We start from the raw sequence: 12,314 nt of genomic DNA, 5'->3' as shown, positions 1-12,314 counted from the left end.
CAAATGCCAAGTAAATTTGGTTTATTCTGGGTTTAAGTGTGGTTTATTGGATTCCAAAAATGAATTTGATGTATTTTTAATCATCTGCTTTTAATCTTGGTTGATGATTTGAATTTGGTATATTTTTTATTAGGAAAAATACCCCGAAAACCCCGATAAAAGTTTTTAGAAGAAAGAAAGTCCATCAAAAACAGAGATCCCAAACTCCACCTGTGTAAGTTGAAATATTTATGTTGGTCTTTTAGATTTAGGTAATAATTTTTGGTTAATTTTTGTTTATTCAAAACATGAATGCAGTTCGGTTCAGTAGAGTTGATCATTTTGATTCACTTGATTGTTAAGTGTTCAATAGAGTTTTTTTTGCATGCAGAAATATTTTTCTAGCTGTTTGAATGATTAGCACGTTTTATTCAGAACATCAATGGAGTTCGGTTTAGTGGAGTTGGTCATTTTGATTCACTTGATTAAAATATGAATGCTTGTGCTTATCGGTGTATTGAGTAAAGTATTGACCAAATTTTTGTTTAATTGTCAGTAGCGCTACACCTGAACCTGACCTCCAAATCATTGTAGGTCGAGAAGAAACTCGTTCTCAACCTTTGAAAATGTGAGTTTTTCAATGTACAGATTTCAGTTTCTTAGAACCTATTCTAATTATTCAACATTAACTTCTTCCTTGTTTAGATTACTTAGAACTCTGATTGTGGTGTCTCTTCTGAGTTCTCTTAAGGAAGAGCTAATAAAAGATGACTTTACCTATGACCTTTCCGAATTTCAAACACAAGAAGCTTCTGTTAATGAGTAAGTTGCACATAAAATTCTTTCTATTAGATTTAATGGAATAGGATAATAATTTGGGGTCATTATTGAACTCTTTTCTATTTAATGTAGCAACCCTCCGGAATCGCAACAGCAACCATGCCAAGAACCCCTGGCGGCAGGGCAATTGGAAGAAGAAACACATATTGATGGGTAAGTTTTACTGCTTGTTGGATCTGGGTAATTTCGGTTCATCAGAATCCAAAAATCAATTATTTTCTGTTTGTTACAGCCGCCCTCCAAAACCTAAAAAGCAGGCCGGCAAGGAATCTTCTCCGAGGAAGGCAGAGCCAGCACCTCCATTGAATGTGCACATTTTAATTAATATCATTTTTATTAACTTTTGTGTTATATGGTATACTGCTTTTTTCCTAATTGCTTGAAACTTTCCTCTATCGTCTTGTAGTGCTACTCGTCTTAGGCAATGGGAAGATGATGCACCTTCATTCAGCCTTGGGATAAGTCCTCCAGCATCTCAACCAAGTGCCCCCGCTCAACCGACAGTGAGTCAACTCGAAATATTGGTAGACACGGTGGTAGATGCTGGGGTGGCAGCAGCATTAAAATTTGCTGATGCAACAAGTGCCAAGCTGAGTCACACAGCGGCTGAAAAGTACAAAACTCCGGAGAAAGAGAAAGAAATCACGGAGGAGTTGATGGAGAAGTGTTATCATTGGATGACACATCTAAAACAAACCAAAGATAGTACCAACGAATATGATACTATATACGTCTTGAAGCATGAAGGAAATTTCGAGGGGCTTAGACATTATTTCATGTATCTAATGCCCGAACAACATGTGGAAAGCACGGTAAATTCTTTGCCTATTGCGTTAACATTAGTGATTTTTCTAAAGACTCTTATACCGTATATCTCATAAATTTTCTTCCTGTAGGTGGTCACTGCACATAGCATGATTCTCAACTAAATAAAAGGTCGCCGGTTTCAAGAACAAATATACTGTGTGCCGCTGGATATTGTGGTAAGCCAAATTTTTTATTCTCTACTGATTGATGTTTATTGCGTTTTGTTCAAAACATGAATAGAGTTTTGTTTAGTGGAGTTGTTCATGTTGATTCATTTGATTGTCAAGTATTTAGTTGAGTCATTTATCACATTTTATTCAGCACATGATTGGTGTTCGGTTTGGTGAAAATGATCATTTTGATAAACTTGATTGTTATGAGTTTTGTTGAGTTCTTTTGTATGCAGAAAAGTTTTTCTTTATGATTGAATATTTATCACATTTTATTCAGAACATGAATTGTATTCGGTTCAGTGGTGTTGGCCATTTAGATTCACTTGCTTGGTTCATTTGTGATAAATAATTTGGTTCATTTGTAATTTAAATGAGGTTTGTTTTGCAGTTGTTTATGTTGGGAAACCATGGCGAGAAATACATTGATCCAAAGACCAACAAGGCCTACTAGTTCGATATCGATCAATATGCCCACTACTGCTGTTTTCTTGACAAAAGAAAACTCGCATCGCATGCATTTATAAGTTGTGATTTCTATACATTCTTTGATAATTCTCTCATTTGCTATCGTTTCGACTAAAATATTCTATGATTTTCCCAAATTTCAACTATTTGTGCCGATTTGCAATGGAGGACACTGGTGGTTGTGGATTGTTGATGTCCAGAAAAAGGCATTCTATGTTCTTGACCCTGTGAACAAGAAGAAAAAAAATACCTGACTTGAGAATTAAACTGAACAAATTTGTTGTAAGTTATTTAAATCGTACATATTTTGTTGTAAATTATTCAAACATGAGTAGAATTCGGTTCATTAGAGTTGGTGATTTACATTCAGTTCATCCTTAAGTGTTCAGTTGAGTTCTTTTGTATGCAGAAATATTTCCCTTGTTGATTGAATGTTTATCTTGTTTTATTCAAATCATGATTGGTGGTCGGTTCTGTAGAGTTGCTGATTTTGATTCACCTCATTTTTATGTGTTCACTTTGGTTCTTTTGCATGCACAAAATGTTTCTCTTGCTGATTGAATGTTTATCACGTTTTATGCAAAACATGAACAGAGTTTGGTTCATTGTAGTTGCTAATTTTCATTCACATTTTGTATCCCTTTCAGGGATTAATAGTCTCCCAGATGAGGGTTTACGTTGGGGCAGAACCCTTAGTGGAGGACGGAGAGGGAGAAGAAGCAGAGTGTATCATGCTGAATGGTGAACGTACAAGGTAAAAATCTTTCTCTTTTATAGTGCTATTTTTAATGTATTTTATTTTGTATACTATTAATCGTATTTTACTTAATTCTTTCTTAGCTATGATTGTGCAATATATGTCATGAAATTACTTGAAACAATTGATTTTCGAAAGATCAAAAGCGGGAAGATGTATCAATATAAAGCTTGGACACAAGTAAGTGGTTTCTAAATTAATGAAATTCTTTCATTTCTTATTTCAGTTGGGTTTATTTCTTATGTAACTAATTCCTTACAATTGAATTGTAGGAAGAAATTGATGACTTCAGGCACGAATATGGTCCAAACATTCTGTTGCACAAAATAAACAAAATCAGAGACCAAGTGATTCGGGCATTAGAAGCAATAAGACTCTCGAAGCCATCTATTGTCCTCTCTAGCCCTTTTTGTAAATTCACATCTGGGGATTTAGATAGTAAATAGGATATACTTTGTTTGACTGGTTGTAATTAACAATATTTTGTTTAACTTGTTTAAAAAAGTAAACACTGCTTCTTTGAATGTATATATATGAATATTACTGTAAATGTTAATATTAATGTATATATCTAATGTTAATGTATATATCTAATTCAAGATGGATTAGTCCTTGTCCTGTCGGTCTGAGATGTTAATCTATATACCTGTTGAAACTGTCTGGCTGCTGTTTTGTTCCAGGTTCACAGTGAATAGAATTAGGGTATTTATCAAAACATTAAGAACCCCAAAATAGAATGAACCGAAACTAATACACTGTATGAACCGAAAAAGTGAATATATCAATATAACAAAGAGCTAATTTAAAAAAAAATGTTTCTATCAGTATTTAGTTCCAGAAACACCTGATAGAATAAAGTGACTATTCAATAAACAAAAAAGTGACTATTCAATAAAGAATTTCAGAAAGCTAATATCAAACACAAAAACGTGACTATTCAATAAAGACCAACACCAGTCAGATATTAATCCTCCTAAAACTTCAGTGAACTAAAATTTGCTCATACATGAATGGAAATTTATGTTAATAAAAACTGAAACTCCTATAATTCTCTCCGGGATAATTGATGAATCCATATTTAACGATATATTTTGGTTTAATTTGAGTGGATTTCATCATACAAACCTACATTTATTCACCTAAATAACATGCTTTTGAGTTCTCCTCCTAAATTATGCTTGATTATGAAAACATGCTCTTTTGTGCTTAGTATTAGTCAATTTTATTCCATTTACATTCAATTCGATACCTTGATGTTGTTTGTGAGTGATTTCAGATGCAATAGGTAGGAATGGCTTGGTAAAGATGGAAGAAGAGCATGGAAGAGGGAGGAAACATGAAGAAAACAAAGGAGAAGCACACACTGAAGTGTGCGTACACACAACCTACTATGCGTACGCACAAGAAGCACAACGGCATGTGTGCACACGCACAACAATCTGTGCGCACGCACAAGTGAAAGATCAGCAAGTGTGCGTACACACACGTCTGTGCGTACGCACAAGTCCCAGCACGTGACTTCATTAATGCAAATCACTGGGGGCGATTTCTGGGACTCCAGAGCCCAGTTTTGGGACTTTCTGAAGTTGATTGAGTACTATATCAAAGGGTCATCATTCCATGTGAAAAGGGGGGTGGGGGGAGCAATTAGGATTAGTTTAGCATCATGTAGGTCATTTTCTAGAGAGAGAAGCCCCCCTTATCTCTAGAAATTAGGGTTTTTAGCTTAATTTCTTTGTAATTTCTCTTTTTAATTCTTGTTTTCATCTAGTTTCTTCTACCTTTCTTTGTTCTATTGTCTTAATTTCCTTTGTTTATCTTGTTAATTTCTCATTTTGGTTACTTTTTATGTTTATGAGCACTCTTGTTATTTTGATTTCCGTTTAATGCAATTTATATTTTATGTTCCTTTATTGCTTAATTAAGTTGTTATTCTTACTTTCCTTGCTTGGTAGTTGTAGAATTTATTATTTCTTGCTATTTTATCATGCTTTCTTTTCATGCCTTCCAAGTGTTTGATAAAATATTTGGTTGGATTTTTGCCTAGTTTTTCACACTCTTGGTTGGAAAATTGGGTGATTGGATGAACTTGAGTGGTGGATGTCCATTCCACATTGTGTGAGGATTGTTAGTTGATTTGGTTTACACTTACTCTAAGCCTTCCATTAATAGAGTTGGCTAGGACTTGTGGATTGAGATTAACTATGCCCTTTTTGACTAATTCTCGATGTTAGGATTGACTAGGGATTAATTCCACACAATTACCATGTTTGTCGTCCATAACTAGGATAGAAATCCTTAATTCCCCAATTCTTGCCAAGAGCCTTTTTTGCCATTTATTTCCATTTTAATTGCTTTTACTTGCTTTTCATTTAATTACTTGCCATTTTAACTTCTTGCCTCTTATAATCATCAACCCCCATTTTCCCACATAGCCAATAGTTGATCATTTCATTGCAACTCCTAGGGAAGACGCCCCGGGGCTTGAAAACTCCTGGTTATTTTGTATTGATTGAGACACCTTTAGATTAAAATTTGATTGAGAGGATCCATTGCCGGTTTGGACTATACTTGCAACGGAAGAAATACTATTTTATCTAAATTCTGAATTGGCATAATTCTCTCTACCAATAATTTGTATCCGGTGCATTGTAAAGGATGGAGCTTGACTGAAGCATTGATATGCCGTCTAAAAGGTTCAACTGCAAAAGACATAATAAATCGTATACTAGCAAAATGCATAAATGAATTTTTCCCTAATTGAAAGCAAATCAACTTTACCTTGCTTGGAGTTGTCTTTTCCTTTTTCTTCATGGCGTTTGAGATCTTTTTTCCAGGTTTGATCCAAGTCTGTTCTTCAGCCGGCATCTTGTTCTAACACGTGGAGGGCTTTGAAGGTTTCACGTCGCTCAACGTCGCTTCTTCGTGGGATAACAAACTTTTCCCTTTGCTTCTCACTTGATATTCTTGCATCTCGGCCATGACATTGTCAAAGGCATGGTGTAGAATTCCGGTCAGCTCCTCGGACTCTAAGGCAAATTTGCAGATATTGTGGGATCGAAACACCAAATCATTGGATCTCTTGCTTCTCGGCTCCAATAGAGGCTCGTCTTGGCTGCTCTTGATGTGTTTGTGCCTCCTTTTTATCTTCTTGCTCCAGCATTCCAGTATGTATTTCGGTGCCATGTTTCTACTCGCTCAAAGCTTAGGATGCTCAGAGAATAATGGCACAGTATGCCCCTTGACTTGAACAACAGGCATTGACACTTTACCTCTCGTGATACTGCGTCATAGGTGACGAAAAACTTGTTGAATGTGGAGTTAGAAACCTGCTCCATCACTTTGTATGTTGTAAAACCTAGGGTGGAATGCTTTGGTCTTGTGATGTAGTTCACCTTTCCTCTAAATTGTGCTTGAACTTTCCTGATCTTCTGTGGTATACACATGCGAAAATCTGCAGCATCGAATTCTCTCTCTTTGCTCTTTGTTTGCTAGGCAATTATCGTATAGCTTTACAAATTGACTCAAGGAGCTGTTGCGTGTGATGAACTTGTTGAAAAATGCGTGCATGCTCTCGCTCCTTTGTGTGCTTCTCATCCTGGCCCAAAAGTGGTGATAAACTGAAATCCATATATGGCGATCTTCGTATAGCTCTGCATAATGAACTGAAGACATGAGCTGGGATAAACCGAAAGTTGTACACGTTTTAACCAGAAAAGTAACTGCATGAAAATAATTCGAATTGAAACCTCGGTTACCTGAGAGCCACTTGTTGCCTCTGAGGCCATACTTTGTGACAAAATCGTCCCAGTTTCTGTTGAATGCATCTTTTGTGAACGAGTTCTAAATGACGTGACTCATTTCTTGTTCGATTTCTTCATGTTGCTTGTAGCCGTTTAGTTTGTTTGGGATCTTCTTCATGATGTGCTAGATGCACCACCGGTAAATTGTTATTGGCATGCACATCTTGATGGCCTTTTGCATTGATGTGCATTGGTCGGTGAGAATGCCTTTTGGTGCATTCCCTCCCTTGCAACGGAGCCAACACTCGAATAGCCATTTGAATGACTGGATGTCCTCATTTTTCATCAAGGCGCATCTGAGAATTGTCGAATGACCATGGTAATTCTTGCGAGCAGCGAAGAAGAAGAAATCGCGAGCAGAGAAGAAGGTTTAGGTTGTAGCAGAAAAGGTTTACGTTAACAGTTTGTTACGTTAATATGTTAGGCATGTGTATCACAAACAAGTTGGAGGGTGGGGGAGGCGCGTCTAGTAAAAACTGCTTGGATAACTTGGATGTATTTTTTGCATGGATGTGGAGCATTATTGAATATTTAATAATAAAAACTTACATAATCTGAATGACCAAGATAATTAACAATGTGAAGTTCTGACTGATTAACTTATTTTATTTTTGGTCTTCTAGACATTGTTTTTGAATTTGTTGGTAGTGTTTCTTGCTAGTCCAACAATGAAAGAAGTGAAAGGAAAAGTGTGGTTGGGGGGTATGGGTTTCGGATAATGAGAAGGATGAGAGTGAAAGTGATCGGTGAAAGAGAGACTAACAAAGGTTAAGGAGAATCAAGGTTGGAGAGCGTTGCATGCAAGTCACGTGTCATTGGTATGCAAATCGAACGGTTCGATTTGTGTACCATTTAATTTGTGTAATCGGATCGTCTGATTATTTTTCCTCTCATTGGATTGTCCGATTTGTTCGACACTTGCATCACAACAGTGTGAATCAGCCTACATCCCAATAACCTTGTTATACACCAGCTATTACTCGTATCAAAATTAAAAAATTCTAGATATAATGAGTTAAACCCCAAAGTGGTCCCTGAGATTCACGATTTGCATCGATTTAGTCCCTGACTTACCAATTACACTGTATATGTCCCCAACTTTGTTAAAATTGCACCAAGGTCGTCCTTCTCTACATCTCCGGCCAAATTAACTGCCGCTGGTAGTGACATGGCGCTGAGATGCCATGTTGGCGTATATAACGGCTAGCTGAGGTGGCAATTAAAATTGTTTGATCTATTGTGGTCCCTGTACCTATTTTTAACCTTAATTTCTAGCATGACATTGTTATCGCTCTTTATCTTCTTGTCTTTGCTCAACAACGTTCTTCTCATTCTTTGTTGTTCTTACTCGTTGAACTGAAACGAAAACCATGATTGGATGCGGGAGCCATGGTCAAGGAAGCTCTACACGATCAACGACGAGATCTCAAAGTCAGAGCAGACCGTCGTGGGTGCCAAAGCGTTGTGGGTGCGGCTGTCGGCCCGTGCTTCGGTGATCCGGAACAAATACCAACCTGGACAAGCCCTTCTTTGGTTGTCCAAATTACAATGTGAGTTTTTGTTAAGAAAAATTTCTTAGTGATTTTTTGTTCTTTACTCCTTACCATACTTCATACACAGACTAGGGGCAAAATATGGTGTGGATTTTTCCTATGGGCTGATGATGTAGAAGAAGAAGAGGAATATAAAAGAAGACTGTATGCAACTGCAAATGACAATGAGCAGGTGAGAGTCAATTTAGCCTGGAGGATTAGAAAATTGGAAGCTGAAGTTAGGACCCAAAAATGTGTAATACAATTCTTAGGCATACTAGTCTTTGCCACTGTAGTTGTTGTATTAGTTATGTTTTTAATGTTCTGACAATGTTAGATGTAATGTGTTAATGGATGAATGAAAGTAAAATTGAGTTACTTTTTTTCTTAAGTAATGTTTCCTGTTTTGATAGAGTAGTTACCATAAAGAAAAATAATTACAAATCATAACTGATATAATGCATAACTACAAATCACTGATAAACATGATTGAGTCCCAAACATATTAAAGGGACAAAAGAAGTGTAACACAAAAGAAATCAAGTCTGGCAATACAAAAGTTTGGCCTATTGTCCTAAACAAAGCAACTATCTAGTAACTGTCTTTCACAAAACAAATAAGTATTGTCCTAAACACCCTGATGGAGAAAGTAGCATAGCTTCAAATTTCAATTGTTCTTTTTCCTTGGTATCTTGAAATCGAGAGTTAGGACAAACTTCAAAAAACTAGCCAATTTTGAATATGTTGCTACATTAGCTCCTTGTATTGGATCCACACCAATGGATTGAGGTGGTGGTGAGTCCCTCCTTTTGGTGGGTAACCTTGATGGTGCAGGTGCAACATCTCCTGCTATGTCCTACAACAGAAAAACAGTTCAATCCATGAGTCCAGTGCACACAAAAATATATTTTGTTATGTTGTGACAAAAAGAAGTGTATTACCTGTGATCCTTCATAGTTTGGTTGTGATAGCTCAATCTCCACAACAGGAGGATTATCAACGATTGCAGCAGCAGAAGGATTATCAGTAGGTGCAATAGCAGGAGGATTATCAGTAGGTGCAGCAGCAGTAATAGGTTGTGGGCCAGTCCTAGAAGCAGAAGCAGTGGCATTGGATTTGGATTTATCTGCAGCAGCCTTTGCAGCTGCAACAGCAATAGCTACTTCATCCAATCTCTTCTTTGAGCACCCTCTCTTAGTATGCCCTTTTACTCCACAATACCTACATGTGAAGGGCTTCAGATGCCTTTTCAAACTTTCACTTGGTTTGGCTTTCTTGTTGCCACCGTTACCTTCGTCAGCATCTTTTCTCCTTTTTTTGTTAGAGCTCCTGGCCTCCTCCTATCGTTAGGGGCTTGTGGCTGACTGTACACAGATTTCTCCCACAATGATTGGCCAGGAAGAGGGTTAATGTGATGGAAATAAGTCTTGTTGTCTGACTCCATAGTACACAAGTGGTGACAAAAGTCTTTCGGCCTCTTGTTCACCAGTGCAAGGGCAGCACAAGCATGAACACAAGAAATGCCTACAGTTAGTTACACAAATGCAGAATGAGATAATCATCAAAGTAATGAATACACAAATATTAATAATTAAGTAAAAGAGATTGATAAAGATCACCAGTTAACATCCAGAATTGGCAAGTGCATAGTCTTTTTCCAAGATCCACCACCATGTTTGTTGGATGGCCATGAACCTCAAATTTTTTATATTCTTCATCACCAGTCCAGATAGGCATCCAGTTCTTTTATTCTTTTCTGATTTTATCTAAGCGACTTTGAATTACAGGGGGGAGTATGCCAACATGATTTGCCAGTTTTACCTTATTTTTTGCAATAGATCTTATGACAGACATCCTCACCTCCTCAAGTAATGTGATGATGGATTTGCTTCTTGCCTCTTTGATTCTTGCATTGAAAACCTCACAGGCGTTGTTACAAATGTTGTCTAGCTTTGGCTTATGGCTGAACTGGGACTTTGTCCATGACTCTAGGCCATTTGTTGAGATATGCCCAAGCCTCCTCATTGACCCTCTTAATCTTGTTAAAATTATCAATGAAATTCTAGAATGTTGTTGATCTGGCACATTCCCAAAGTAGTCCCCTCAACTCAAGGTCCTTCCATTGTTTGTTGAAGTTTCTCCAAAGGTGCCACATGCAGAAACGGTGATGAACTCTTGGCATCACCTCCTGGATAGCATGAATCAAACCCTGCAAAAACATTGTTACACCATGTTTCTGTATCAGACAGTGTGTTCACAGTTTTATCATGCTACATAATAGTCCCTTAGTTTACATTAATGACCCATATTTAGTCCCTGACATTCATATTTTAATACAATGTAGTCCCTTCTGTTTGGTTTAAAATGCACGATTTAGCCCTTGTGCTATTTGGACATAACTCACAGTCTTTATCAACACCTAACCTCATGTATACAAAATCAAGTGGACAAATATAAAAAACAAGTGTAACTACCATTTCTCCAAAACAACAACATCAGGAAGGTTAACTTTATTAAAAGAATAGGAAAAGAAGCATAATTCCTGGGTCAAGTGCTTCATACACATCAACAATTCCTATACCTCCCACAAACCCCAAATCCACCTCTCCATCTAACACATCCTCAACCAATGCATCATCTGGTTGCATTATTTTCTCTTTTGTCTTAGCAATAGTAGATGCACCTCTCTTGCTGTCTTTTAGTTTCTTATTTCTTGGTTCGGACATACTTGCATTGTCTTTACTGTTAGAACTGTCTCCTTGGGTTGGCTTAAAGAAACCATCCTTTGAACGATCATCATCACTAGAGTCATCATTTATAGTTAAGTCAACATGCAGAACTTCCTTGCCCTTATTAGCAGGCCTTCTATATGTTCCAATAGCTTGAGATCTTGTAATTCTCCTAAGTAAGAACTAAGGTTTGGACTACATTTTTGATTTGCCTTTGCCTTTTGTTGTGGAGCATGCCTTGGTAGTCTCTCTCAGTTTGGTATTCAGGTTTGGGTTGGGCTTCTGAATGGGCTTTTGAGTCAATTTGGATTTGGAGATGGATGTTGGGTTGGACTTTGACTTAGGCTTGGGCTTCAGGTTAGATTTGGACTTCAGAATGGGTTTGACATGAGTCTTAGTAGGATTTGGATTAGGGGTTGTGTTATCATCAATGGGATTTGGTATAGGTTCAGGGTTAGTTTCAGGAGGGTTTGGAATAGGATTGCTTACAGGGCTTGGGTTTGCATTTGTATCACTATGGCTTAGGTTGGAAAATGAACCAGACTCTAGATTTAGTTCTGTAGTTGGGTTTGAGGTGTTACCATCAGCCTTGGGACCCTCATTTGTGTTCTTCTTACTCACCAAGTCTCCCTCACTAGGATATTCATAAGTATCATCAACCCATACCACAACTTCCTTCCCTGCTAGCAATTCTGGTGTGGACACCCCATGCTCAAAGTACACATCAACTACTCCATCACTCTAACGTGCAGTAAAGCACATCTCTCTTAAATCATCATCACTTGTAAGAGCCCTCAGTCCACCATCTAAGCTTCTCCCTGGAGGCAGCTAGGGGTGTGCAAAAAAACTAGTTTCAATAAATTGAATTGAAACTGAACTGAAACTATTTTAAATAAACCAGTTTTTTCAAATAAAAAACTGAACTGAAACCATATTTTTTATGAAAACCAGTTTATTAAAAACCAGTTTTTATGGTTCAATTTAGTTTTAAACCAAATTAAAACTGGTTTTATTCAAACTCCAAAATTAGCTTTTACATATTCTTTCTCTCTCTCTCTCTCTCTTTCTTCCCTTTCCTCTCTCTCTTCCTTTTTCTCTCTCTCTCTCTCTCTCCTCTTTCTCCCCCTCTTCTCTCCCTTTTCTCTCTTCTCCTATCTCTCTCTCTCCTTCTCTCCCTCCTCTCTCTCTCATTTTCCTCTTTCTTTCTCTCCTTTTTTTCTCCTTCATTC

This window comes from Arachis ipaensis, chromosome B07, assembly GCF_000816755.2.
Source record: "Arachis ipaensis cultivar K30076 chromosome B07, Araip1.1, whole genome shotgun sequence".
NCBI classification, from domain to species: Eukaryota; Viridiplantae; Streptophyta; class Magnoliopsida; order Fabales; family Fabaceae; genus Arachis; species Arachis ipaensis.
Note: the sequence above shows the minus strand (reverse complement) of the source record.